Source organism: Mirounga angustirostris, unplaced genomic scaffold (genome assembly GCF_029215605.1).
Source record: "Mirounga angustirostris isolate CCGP_5_RB_7025 unplaced genomic scaffold, mMirAng1.0.hap1 SCAF_2, whole genome shotgun sequence".
NCBI classification, from domain to species: Eukaryota; Metazoa; Chordata; class Mammalia; order Carnivora; family Phocidae; genus Mirounga; species Mirounga angustirostris.
In genome coordinates, this window is record NW_026991710.1 from 120,415,278 (window position 1) to 120,428,342 (window position 13,065).

General features: G+C 37.6%; 1 pseudogene; it reads right to left on the minus strand.

The window, feature by feature from the left end:
- Nucleotides 1–12,051: 12,051 nt before the first annotated feature.
- Nucleotides 12,052–12,840, minus strand: LOC135363017 (large ribosomal subunit protein eL8-like; annotated as a pseudogene).
- Nucleotides 12,841–13,065: the final 225 nt, after the last annotated feature.

Here is a 13,065-nt window from a genome sequence, read left to right on the forward strand (position 1 = left end):
TTGGATTATATCAGAATTAAGAACATCTGTTCACCACTAGACACCATGAAGAGAAATCAAAGGCAAAACACACTGTGGATTATATTTGCAACCCACATGATTAACAAAGGACTCATATCCCAAATATATTTAGGTTATAGATCAGTAAAAGAAATACAGTAATCCAAAAAGGGGAAGGAGAAGATAAGAGAAATAAACAGAATTTTCACAAAAACACATAAAAGACTCAAACATGAATGGTTCAACCTTCCTAATAATGAGGAAATGCAATTAAAACTAGGATGTCATGTTATTGTACCTCCATCAGAGTGATTAAAATTAGAACTGCCAATACCAAGTGTTGGCAAGGATGTGCAGCAACAGTTATTCTCATACGATGTTAGTGGGAGTTCAAACTGGTATAATTACTTTGAAGACTGTCATTTTTTTTTAAAAAAACTTATTTATTTATTTATTTGACAGAGAGAGACATAGTGAGAGAGGGAACACAAGCAGGGGCAGTGGGAGAGGGAGAAACAGACTTCCTGCTGAGCAAGGAGCCCGATGCGGGGCTCAATCCAGGACTCTGGGATCATGACCTGAGCCAAGGCAGATGCTTCACTGACTGAGCCACCCAGGCGCCCTAAAGACGGTCATTTTCATGAAAGTTGGACATATGCATACCCCATGGTCCAGTCGTTATATTCCTGAGTATAGGTCCAACGAAATGCATGCTCATGTATACCAAGAGACAGACACAAGAATGTTCATGGTAGATTTATTTATAAAAACCAAATATGAGAAATAACCTGAATGTCCATGAGCAGTGGAAAAGACATATAAATTATGATATATTCTTATAATGAAGCTATGTAAATGAATGAATTACAGCTATTCACATGCACACAAATGATCTCACAAAGATAACATTGACTAAAAGAAGCTGGACACAAAGAATACTTAATATATGATTTTATGCAGAAAGTTCAAAAACAGGGAAAACTATATCATGGCATTTCATGCATGCTTGGATGGTTTAAAGAAAGTAAGGAATCGGTTTCCATAAAAAGAATAGTGACGATGTTGGATGAAGAGAGAGGGGTAAAGAGTTACATTGCTGACAATGTTCTATTTATTGATCTGGACAGTGTAAAAGTGCGTTTGGTATTCATGATGATGCTTTTGTTTTTGTTTTTTGCACAGAGGAACAACTTAAATGATACCACTAGGAAACAATCAGAAAAATGTAAAACATTCCACGTAACACAACTTTCCTGGTCTCTACAAAAAATTAGTCATTAAAAAAAAAATGAGGAGGGCGCCTGGGTGGCTCAGTTGGTTAAGCGACTGTCTTCGGCTCAGGTCATGATCCTGGAGTCCTGGGATCGAGTCCCACGTCAGGCTCCCTGCTCGGCAGGGAGTCTGCTTCTCCCTCTGACCCTCCCCCCTCTCATGTGCTCTCTGTCTCTCTCATTCTGTCTCAAATAAATAAATAAAATCTTTAAAAAAAAAATGAGGAATTGCTTTAAAACAAGAGACTGAAGAGACATAACGGTCACAGTACTATGTATAAACCTTGATATGGTGGGGCGAGGGGAAGCTATATAAGACATTTTAGGCACAATAGAAAATTTTAAATGGACTGGATAGTAAATTAGATTAAAAACTACCCTTAATTTTCTCACATGTGATAATAGTATTATGGCAATGTAGTTGAATATCTTTCATCAAATAGCTGCATGTTGAAATACTTAAGGTTAGAGCATCTGAAGAAAAAAACTTGAAAAAAAATCTGGAAAAAATGCTCACATTACACATATATGTAGAGAAACAGATTTAAACAAATGAAACAAAAAATCACTATTGTCAAAATGGTGAGTACTTACTGTAATAGATTTTCAAACTTTCTATTGAAGAGTTTGGTAGGAGAAAATTGAAAAATAATTAAGCAATTAAATGATCTTTCCTATATATGGAAGGAAAGAAAGAGAAAAAAGGGAAGAAAGGAAAGAAGGAAGGGGAAAGAAAGAAAACAGAATGGTAATAATAAATAACACATGGGAAGATTCTTGAATTCATTAGAAGGATGTTTTTTAAAAAGCTATTAGTATAAATTGGCAATAATTTATTAAATCATTTTAAAATAATCTCTATATTTTGCATATATTCTCCACATCTTTTTATCAAATTCATATATTAGTCTAAATAAGCCCAAAATAATCTTCCTTATAAAGTATTTTTCTACATAACATTTTGCATAAACAACACAATCACGTAGTTCAGAACATAAAACAAGAAGTATCCCTCTCATGAGGAGAAAAGGAAATCCTTGTGCACTATAGGTGGGAATGCAAACTGGTGCAGACCCTGTGGAAAACAGCATGGAGGATCCTCATAAAATTAAAAATAGAAATACCATATGATCCAGTAATTCCACTACCAGATATTTACCCAGAGAGAGCAAAAAACACTAACTTGAAAAGATATATGTGCCCCTGAGCTCATTGCAGCATTATTTATAGTAGCCAAGATATGGAAGCAGCCTGAGTGTCCATCAATAGATGAATAGACAAAGAAGATGTGGTATATATACAATGGAATATTACTCAGCTATTAAAAAAAAGAATGAGATCTTGCCATCTGTGACAACATGGATGGACCTAGAGGGTATTTTGAAATAAGTGAAGTAAGTCAGACAGAGAAAGACAAATATCATGATTTCACGTTTATATGTGGAATCTAAAAAAAAAAATGAACAAAAAACAGAATAATGTCAGGAGATGAAAAGTACAGCGTAGGGATATAGTCAATAATATTGTAATAACGTCGTATGGTGACAAATGGTAACTACACTTACTGTGGTGAATTGCATGGACTTGTCAAATCACTGTTGTGTACCTGAAACTAATACAGCATTGTATGTCACCTCTACTTAAGTAATAAAAATTAGAACAAACCCCCCAAAATACCCTCCCATCCATGTCCATGTTATTTGCCCTTCTAGATATTGTGCACTCATAAGCAAATCCATGTATATATTAATGGGACTTGTAAATATCAGTTGGTTTTTATGATACTTCCCTGAGATTGTATTTGCTTACTTTCCCGCAGCTTTGAACGTTTGTCATTTGGTGGACAGTGCCCTCTTGTGTATAAAGCTGAATCTGCAAGTCAAGTCTTGACAAAAAGGACTAAACCTGAAATTCTTTTACAGTTGTAGAAGTTCCTTGGAGTCATATGGTGTATCACCACACCATCATTTACTCAGTTATGGCTAGCTTCAAAATATTAGACCTTTTCTTTAAGCCCTCAAAGAGGGTGTCCCCATGCTTGCCTTAGTGATTTCAACGTATTTAGCACCGAAGTATTTTGGTCTCTGAAGTATTCTCCCATCCGTATTTTGTTTGATTAGAACAGGAATAATTTCTACTGATGTACAATTCACATACTATACAATTCACCCATTTAAAGTGTACAACTCAATGGCTTTTAATATATTCAGAGTTAGGCAACCATCATCATAATGTAGATAATTCTATTTTTTTTTTAAGATTTTATTTATTTATTTGAGAGAGAGAGAATGAGAGAGCGCAAGTACATGAGAGGGGGGAGGATCAGAGGGAGAAGCAGACTCCCTGCTGAGCAGGGAGCCCGATGCGGGACTCGATCCCGGGACTCCAGGATCATGACCTGAGCCGAAGTCAGTCGCTTAACCAACTGAGCCACCCAGGCGCCCAATGTAGATAATTCTAGAATATTTTCTTCACCCCAAAGAGAAACCCCATACCCATTAGCAGCCACTACTCATTTCCCCGAACCTACAACCCAGCCCTAGGCAGCCACTAGTCTACTTTTGTCTCTATTGATTTCCCTTTCCTGGATATTACTATACATGGAATCAAACAATATGCTGTGTAGTTTTTTTGTGACTTTCTTTTTTCACTTAGCTTAATGTGTACAAGCTCTGTTGTAGCATGTATCACTACTTCATTCTTTTTTTTACAGCTGAATAATATTCCATTGCTGGGATGTACCACATTTTAATTACCCCTTTGTCAATCGATGGACATTTGGATTGTTTACACTCTTTGGCAGTTATCAATAATGCTCCTTACAAACATTCAATTATTTTCCTTTTACAGTTGCAAAGATGGAAGCCTTCTAAGCTGAAATGACAGCTCAAAGGCCACAGTGGAAGGAGTCTGCTCTATCTCCCTGTTTCTGTAGCTGGAGCAGAAAGAAGATAGAGAAAAGTTGGAGAGGTGGCTGGGCAGCCCATAGAGACTGATGGCCAAGGAGGTGGTGGCGACGGGGAATATACTTAGGAAAAGAAATGTACTACCGGCACATTCATATTTATCAATGCACATCTTGTGATATATTTTAATTGTGAATAATTCTTATTAATACATTTTTATAACCTTCAGTCCTTTGTCTCTGCTCAGATAATAAATATGCCTTTCTCAAATCCATTCTCTTCTTCTGCTACTGCCCTAATTTACTCCCACATCTTTTCCCACCTGAACCACCTCACTACCGCTAAACGGATCTTTCTTATCTCCAATCTGATCACATCACTCCTTGCCTAATGTCCTTCAGGGGGCCCCTACCGCCTTCAGATTAAAGCCCAACTCACCACTGTTTCCTTCACCTCTTACTCTCAGGTGTAAGAGCCACTATTGGAAACTATGAGTAAAAATTAAGTTGGTATATTATTTACTTCTCAGTAATAGCAATTACAGAAGAGTCATTTGGAAAGTCAATATAAAATCTTCTGAATAGATTTATATATCAAATTTCAACATGAAATTAAAGGAAATTTAAAATTGTAATTGAGATAACTGGGAACTCAGAGTCATCATGAAATTATCAGTATTTTTAAAATTAATCATATGGGGTGCCTAGGTGGCGCAGTCGGTTGAGTGTTCCGCTCTTGGTTTCGGCTAAGGTCATGATCTCAGGGTCATGGGATTGAGTTCCACATAGAGCACGGAGTCCGCTTGAGATTCTTTCCCCGTCCTTCTTCCTCCCCCTCTGCTCCTCCCCACCACTCACTGCTGGTGCTCTCTCTCTCTCTCTCTCTAAAATAAATAAATAAATGAAAAAAAAAGAAAATTAATTTTAACAATCAAGAACTCAAAATAACTATGAGGGAATAATCAGTTTTAAAACTAGTAATTCAGGGGTACCTGGATGGCTCAGTCGTTAAGTGTCTGCCTTCAGTTGGGGTCATGATCCCAGGGTCCTGGGATCGAGCCCCACATCAGGATCCTTGCTCTCTAGGAGCCTGCTTCTCCCTCTTCTCCCAGCTCGTGATGTCTCTCCCTCTCTCTCTCAAATAAATAAATAAAACCTTTAAAAAGAAATAAATAAAAAATAAAACTAGTAATTTATTGGGGCGCCCGGGTGGCACAATGGGTTGAGCGCCGACTCTTGGTTTCAGCTCAGGTCGTGATCTCATGGTTATGGGATTGAGAACCCCGTGGTGTTTGTGTTCAGCTTGGAATCTTTGTAGAATTTATTAATTCCTTTGATGTTTTCAAGGGCATTATTTACATTGAGCCTAGTCATATATCATTTTGACTATACCTATTATTTTTACTTAAAATATTATGTCAAGTTCATTCTAAGAACACAAATTTAAAGTGGAAATTTTCAATTTATGCCTATAGCTCAAGTTATAGAATCTACATCTTTATTAATGACATCAATAAATTCTACAAAAGGATTGCATATTAGCTGTAATTGAGTTTTTTTTTTTTTTTTTTTTTTTTTTTTAAAGATTTTATTTATTTATTTGACAGAGAGAGACACAGCGAGAGAGGGAATACAAGCAGGGGGAGTGGAAGAGGGAGAAGCAGGCTTCCCGCCGAGCAGGGAGCCCGATGCGGGGCTCGATCCCAGGACCCTGGGATCATGACCTGAGCCGAAGGCAGACGCTTAACGACTGAGCCACCCAGGCGCCCCGCTGTAATTGAGTTTTTAATGGCCTGGTGGTGTCATCTCAATTTTCCCATAATGTATTGACAATAGTTTCAAATCTGTCTTTAGTAAATGTGTTTTTGGTACATTTCAATGTGTTGTTGAAACCAAAAAAGTAATTGTAAAATTAGTGGATGATATAAAAAAAAAATTCAGTGTGTAAAAGACATTCTTCTGTTGCTTCATTCATTACCAAGTTTAAAGAGCAAATAGAACAAGGACCCAAATGCCCTAGACTGTTTTTTGAGGGTATGTTTTTGCAATGTGTTACATTTGCTTCAGATGTATGGCGTTGTCATATCCCTGAACTCCCAATTTATTTTTGACAAATTGAAATTTGTTTAAGCAGGCTACTAAAAATGTGTATAATCTTTCTTTAGTTTGACAACGGATTCCTCAAAACTATTCAAGATAGAAATACTGGCACTTTTAAATCCATGAATCTAACAGTAATTTTAAACTATTTCACATGATTTACATCCAGTACATCAACTGAGAAATATTTGGGTAATAGCATGTCTTACTTTGTTCAAAGGGATTTTGTGAATCACAGTTGCTATCATTTAAATTATTTTTGTATGTTACTCTCTATATATTGTGTTGTATTCATGTCATTCGTATTCTGCATAAATATATACCATAATGTTATTAATTTTTGCTGTAGCTTGTGTGAGATGAAAAAAATTCTCATCATCTTACTCCAGCATCTACTGGATGATCCTCTGAAGGTTAAACATGGCCTCGCCAAGAATGGCAGCATCTGTGTTACGCACTTGATACGATCATACCAGTGTAACCTGTTTTGCTGCAAAGTTAGACTTAGATCAGTTTTGAATACTTCACAACGTTTATCTCACTTCATGTTTACTAAGAATATAATATAAAATCTAACAACCTTTATGTCTATTCCTTTTTTTAATCCTATTTATTTGTTTGGGAGAGAGAGAGAGCGTGAGCACGAGCAGGGAGAGGGGAGGGGCAAGGGGAAGCAGACTCTCCGCTGAGCAGGGATTCCCCTATGCGGGTTGCGATCCCAGGACCCCACAATCATGACCCAGCTGAAGGCAGACGCTTGACCCACTGAGCCACCCAGGTGTCCCTATGTCTATTCTTTTTCTTCAGTTGGTTTTCCCCAATTCCCAAAGAGGTTACGATAGAGACAAAATACACAAACCTCTAAGATAAAGTAAAAAGGATTTTTTCTCCTGCTTGGCTCCCTACCACCACCATTAAGAAAATGTATCTACAATAAATTTTTGAAAAATCCCAGTCTGAACCATCCTTTGAAAAGTTAAAATTTTTCACTTGAGGTGTATAATTTTCAACAAGAGTTTACCATTGTTTAACATTTAAATTACTTGACCATTACCTAGAAAGATTTAATAGTCTCTGTGAATAAGAAATATAAATTTGGTCTCTGCCCCTGGTTCCTGACACAAAGCTTCTTCAAAAATGATTGTAATTTCTGGAGAGATAGGGGCTCTAGGAGCATCTTTTGTTCTAATATTTGGTCTTTGACCCCAGTTCCTGACACAGAGTTCCTAAGTCCCTCAGAATTTCCTGGATGGTAGGGGTGTCTTCTGTTCCGATGAGGTGATTCTTGGAGGGCTCCTGGAGAACTTCGGGGTGGGGGCTTGTCCCCGAGAAACACCAAGATCTGATTAGAAGTGTAGATCTTTCCACCCCACCCCCATCCATGGGACGGGAGAGGGGCTGGAGACAGAGTTAATAACTAAAGACATCATAAAAATCCCTAAACTGTGGGGTTCAGAGAACTTCTAAGTTGGTGAACACATACACATGCCAGGAGGGTGGTGTACCCCAACTCCATGGGGACAAAAGCACTTGTGCTGGGTGGGGACCCTTCCAGACTTCAGCTTACATACACCTTCACCTGGCTATTCCTCTGTATCCGTGATTATGTCATTTGTAATAAGCTGGTAAATGTGTTTCCCTGAGTTCTGTGAGCCATTCAGCAAATTATCAACCCTGAAGAGAATGTTGTGGGAACTCCCGATGTATAGATTTCTAGCCGGTTGGTCAGAAGTATGAGTGACAACCTGGGATTGCAACTGGCATCTGAAATGGGTGCAGTCTTGCGGGACTGAGCCCATGAACAATGAACACATGAATAAATATGTCTCTTAGAATTGATGAAATGCAGTAATTGTCTTTCAATGTCTTTTCTAGTGGCTTTAGGTTTTTCCTTTTCTGATATGTGTGGATATTTGAAAAAATTCTGACATTATGGAAATGTTTTAACTTAGAATGTGTAGCATTTTTTTTTAAAGATTTTATTTATTTATTCATTAGAGGCAGAGGGAGAAGCAGGCTCCCAAGGAGCAGGGAGCCCGATGCGGGACTCGATCCCAGGACCCTGAGATCACGACCTGAGCCGAAGGCAGACACTTAACCATCTGAGCCACCCAGGCACCCCAGAATGTGTAGCATTTTAATATAATATATAAACAATATACCAGTGAAATTTTAATAGCAATTAATTTTTGTATTGAAGAAATGTTCATAAAAACAAAAAAACCAATTTTTACAATTGCCAGTCTTTCCTCTGTATCTTTATAAGTTACTTATTTATAGGAATATATCTGTGTAATACACTTACTTAGTTTTTTTAAAAAGATTTATTTATTTATTTGAGAGAGAGAGAGCGCATAAGTAGGGGAGAAGCAGAGGGAGAGGGAGAGAATCTCAAGCAGACTCCCAGCTGAGCACTGAGCCCATTGCAGGGCTTGATCCCACAACCCTGAAATCATGACCTGAGCTGAAACTGAGTGGCTGCTCAGCTGACTGAGCCACCCAGGCGCCCAATACATTTATTTATAAAAATATTTTATCATCATAAATAAGTATTTATATTATAAATATTTACATAATGCAATATGTATTTATGCCATATATTTATAAATACAAATATTTATTTGTTATATATATCTATGTTGTAAAAATATTTTTTAAATATATATTGTTTATGAGATGTGTTTATTTATACATAAATACATTATACATATATGATATATAATACTTTTATGTAATATATCATATTATTAGAAAGAATAATATATATACTATATATAGCATATATTATATATTTTATAATATAATTTTATATTATGTATGTTTACATTAATAAAGAATTGCACTGTATCATATATATTTACACAAATATATTATCTACATATATATAACAGCATAATACATATTATTAAAATATTTATATTATAAATACATGATTTTTATTATAGATGCTTTTTTATTCATTAATGATGATTTGTTATATAATGAAAATATTTGTTGATTTAAATTGGGACTCACCAGTAGCACTTGGTACAGTAAACAGAAGAATATCTGAACTGCTACATAAATTGTCAAACTTAGCCAGTGTTCCAATACCAATAGGAGATTTCACTCTCTTTCTAAAATTTTCAAGATATTTAATAATCATTACACCAGCCAGAAAAACAGGTTTTTATTACAAGCACATATTGTTTTAGATATTAAATCAATGAGATTTTTCAGTTTTCAAGTTCTTACCTTTTTCATAAAGTGGAACACAAACTATCAGTCAAGTTAGAAATTGACCCCTAATCTCATCTGTTGGAAAATTATAATACACTGATTTTGTTAGAATAAGATACATCAGCGCTGTCTGTTAGACAATTATCACTATAATTACACAACTCATCCAAAGTAATGAAGATATCTGTATTAGTTATCTATTGCTGCCTAACAAATTACCTGAACACTTAGTGACCTTAGACAGCAATATACATTTATCATCTCACGCAGTTTCTGTGGACCAGGAACTTGAAAGCATCTTAGGTGGCTCGTTCTGGCTGGAGGTCTCTCCTGGGATTGCAGTAAAGATGTCAGCCAAGGCTACAGGGACCTGAAGACTTCACTGAAGCTGGAAATCTGCTTCCAACATGACGTCCTTTACATGCTATGGGCAGGAGGCTACAGTTCCTCACTCAGGAGCCCTCTCCTTAGGTCTGTTTGAGCATCCTAAGATCCTGACATCTAGCATCTTCCAAAGCAAGTGATTTGAGGAAGAAGGTAGATGCCTCAGAGTGTTGTCAGACCCATTCTCTGAAGTCACACATCATCATTTTCACAATATCCTATCGGTTACAGTCGGCCCCACTCAGGGTAGAGGAGACCACACAGGCAAATGGTACCAGTAGGCTAGGATTATTGGAGGCCATCGTAGAGGCTAGTTACCACAATATCTATGATGTAAACAGCACTCATTTAGATGTAGGACCTTTGTGTAGTGCACAACTTGAACAACCATGCATGGCAGCCTTAAGCAGTCACACTGAACAATACACAGTGTTTTTAGAGAAGACATTTTCTATCTCTCTGAGCAATAAACTGGTTTGATAAGTAAGATTTCTTCCTAACTTTTTAAGTTTTTCTTCTTAACTTCCATGTTTTTTATTTAACTTGTAAATTTTTTTCCTACATTATCCTATCCTAATGTGTTCTTTTTCTGATTCTGTATCTTATAGTAGATGGAATTCATAAATATTTATATTTATTTCCTCTTGGTTCTAATATATCTTGTTTCTTCTTTACTCTTCTTTTTAAGTCCTCCTCCATTTTCCCTTTTTGACTGTCTACTTCATTCAAACAGATAGTTGTTCTCATTTTCTTTAATAATGAATAATTTTAAAGTTACCCTTAAGTAAGTGTTCTAAAACCATTGTTTCTCTACAAACTGCTTTTCTGATTAGGATGACATCCAGGCCACGTCTCTTCATCAGATGATGTCTACCTTCTGGTTTATACCTGTTGAACTGAAGTAATTTTAAAAAGCTTTCTGTCCCTTATAAGCATCCTGATGTAGACCATAAATTATATGGCATAATACTGACAGGCAATAATAATGATAGGGAATTTCTCTGTCTTGTAAGCAATCTGATAGATCACGTAAGAGTGCAAATCAGTGACAGAAAAAAAGATTTTTCAGTTCTACAAATGGCTCTGGGTAACAAATACTACATGTATTCCCTTGGCCCATGGATTTTGAGATATCTAATGATTGAGTTAATAAACGCAAAAGTGAGACTGCCACACAAGTCAAGTAGTATTCCTAGACAAGTCAGTTAGTTTTGTGGGTATTGAAAATAACAACTTTCCTAGAAGGTGGCTGCATTCAGGTGAAATGTGAAAACCAAGGTTGCCTGCTGTTAATGCAGGATGAAAGAATGGGTACTCTTCGCGGTCCTACTTAGTCTCTTCCCTTGCCTTCCATTTAATGTAATAGTTCAAACTTAAGAAGCAGGAAAAGAATTTATGGAACTCTGACTTAAAAGTACTCTTTAAATATTATTTGAGCCACACATATTTAGTAGCAGGAGGTGGGCTTATTCCATTGCTGGAGGAACAACAGTTTAAAACAAGTCAAAAGCACTCTTTTAACTGTGGCTTGCATGTTTTTTTAAATTTATAACCTACTTCTTAAGATTTTAGTCATCAGTGTGGTTGGTTCATCATACCAATAACTCTTTGATTTGGATAAAAGACTCAGTCTTTAATGAGTCTGGTGGTACTAATTCTGAGAAACTGTCAGATAGAGAAGACCTGGGTGGAAGAGTGCCCAGGGAATGAAGAGAAAACTAAAGAATGCTGTGTGGTAAGGTATCTCATAAAAGCCAGCTGCTGACAGGCGTCCTTCCTTCCTTCCTTCCTTCCTTCCTTCCTTCCTTCCTTCCTTCCTTCCTTCCTTCCTTTCTCACTCCCTCCCTTCCTCCTTCCCTCTTTTCTTCTTTCCTCCTCCTTCTCCTCTTCTCTTCCTCATTCCCTCCCTCCCCCCTTTTTCTCTCTCATTTTCTCTCTTTTCTTTCCCCCTCCCCCACTTCCCATCTCTTGCCTGCCTGCCATCTTATCATAACTTAATGGAATTGGGAGGTGATTTTTATCTCAAATTTGAACATGCGCAGAGCCGTTGCTTCTCACAATTCGTTTTCATGTGCTTTAATTATAACCTATCAGATTCTACTTTTTTTTTCTGACACTGGTGGAAAGACAGTTTTTATTACTTTTACGTACAGAAAACCCAACAGTGTACACTTAGCCTGGTTTGGTGGCCAGTTCTTTAGCCTTTGCCTTTTCCAGCTTAGCAATGCAAGCCACCAGCTTTGGACCTGGGATGTTGCCTCCCCAGTGAGGGTGGATCTCATCATATCTGTCATTGTCGTCGGTCCTGATAGCTTCCACTTGCTTAGCCAGAGCTACTGTGTCTTCCAAGTTAACCTGTGTGGGTGTGACAGTGGTGTAGGTCTTCCTGTGGACCACGTGCCCCAGCCTGCCTCCCCCTTGATAACGCAATAGGGAAGCCCCATCTTACGACACAGAGTGCAGGCGGGAAGACAACCAGCTCAATGTGATCCACATCAGGTGCAATCATTTCTAGCTGAGCCTTCTTGTGTTCCACTAAGATGGGGACAGTATTAACCCCTGCTTGAAGGACAGGTAGCCTCTTAGTGGGGACATCTCCTTAGACAGCAGCTTTCTTCTCTGCCCTTGCCAACAGTCTCTGTTCTTCTCTTGCTTTGTCTCTGATCTGTATTTGTGGGCCACCTTAAGCTGTTGAGTAGCTACCTGAGTGAACTGGTTAATGGTGGGAAGCTCTTTCAGGTGCTTATAGAGAATTGCCCTTTGCACTGCAGCCGGAGGTAGGAGGGCCATTTAACAAAGCAGAGAGCGAGATCCCTTTCAGGCTGGATGTCTTGTCCAAATGTCAAAATTCTTGGGCCTTTTCTTAGTCAGGGGATGTAACACCTCCTTGGCCTCGCATTTCTTCATGATGGCAGGGGCCCAGCATACCTTCTCCCCCTTAGCCTTCTTTCCTTTTGGCATCTTGGAAGGTTGGAGGAGAACAGATTCTTTTTTTAAACATTGGTGAAAGGCTGACAGTCATCAAAATGCTGTTCCTTGACCTCTGAACTTTGGGTTGTGACCTCTGAATTTCAGGTTACCTGTAAGCACATTTCCAAACATTCCAAAGTACTTGCCTTTCTCGCCTCCACCCCTCTATTTTTAGTAATATTTCCATTATTTCCTTCTTCAATACTTTTATAATCC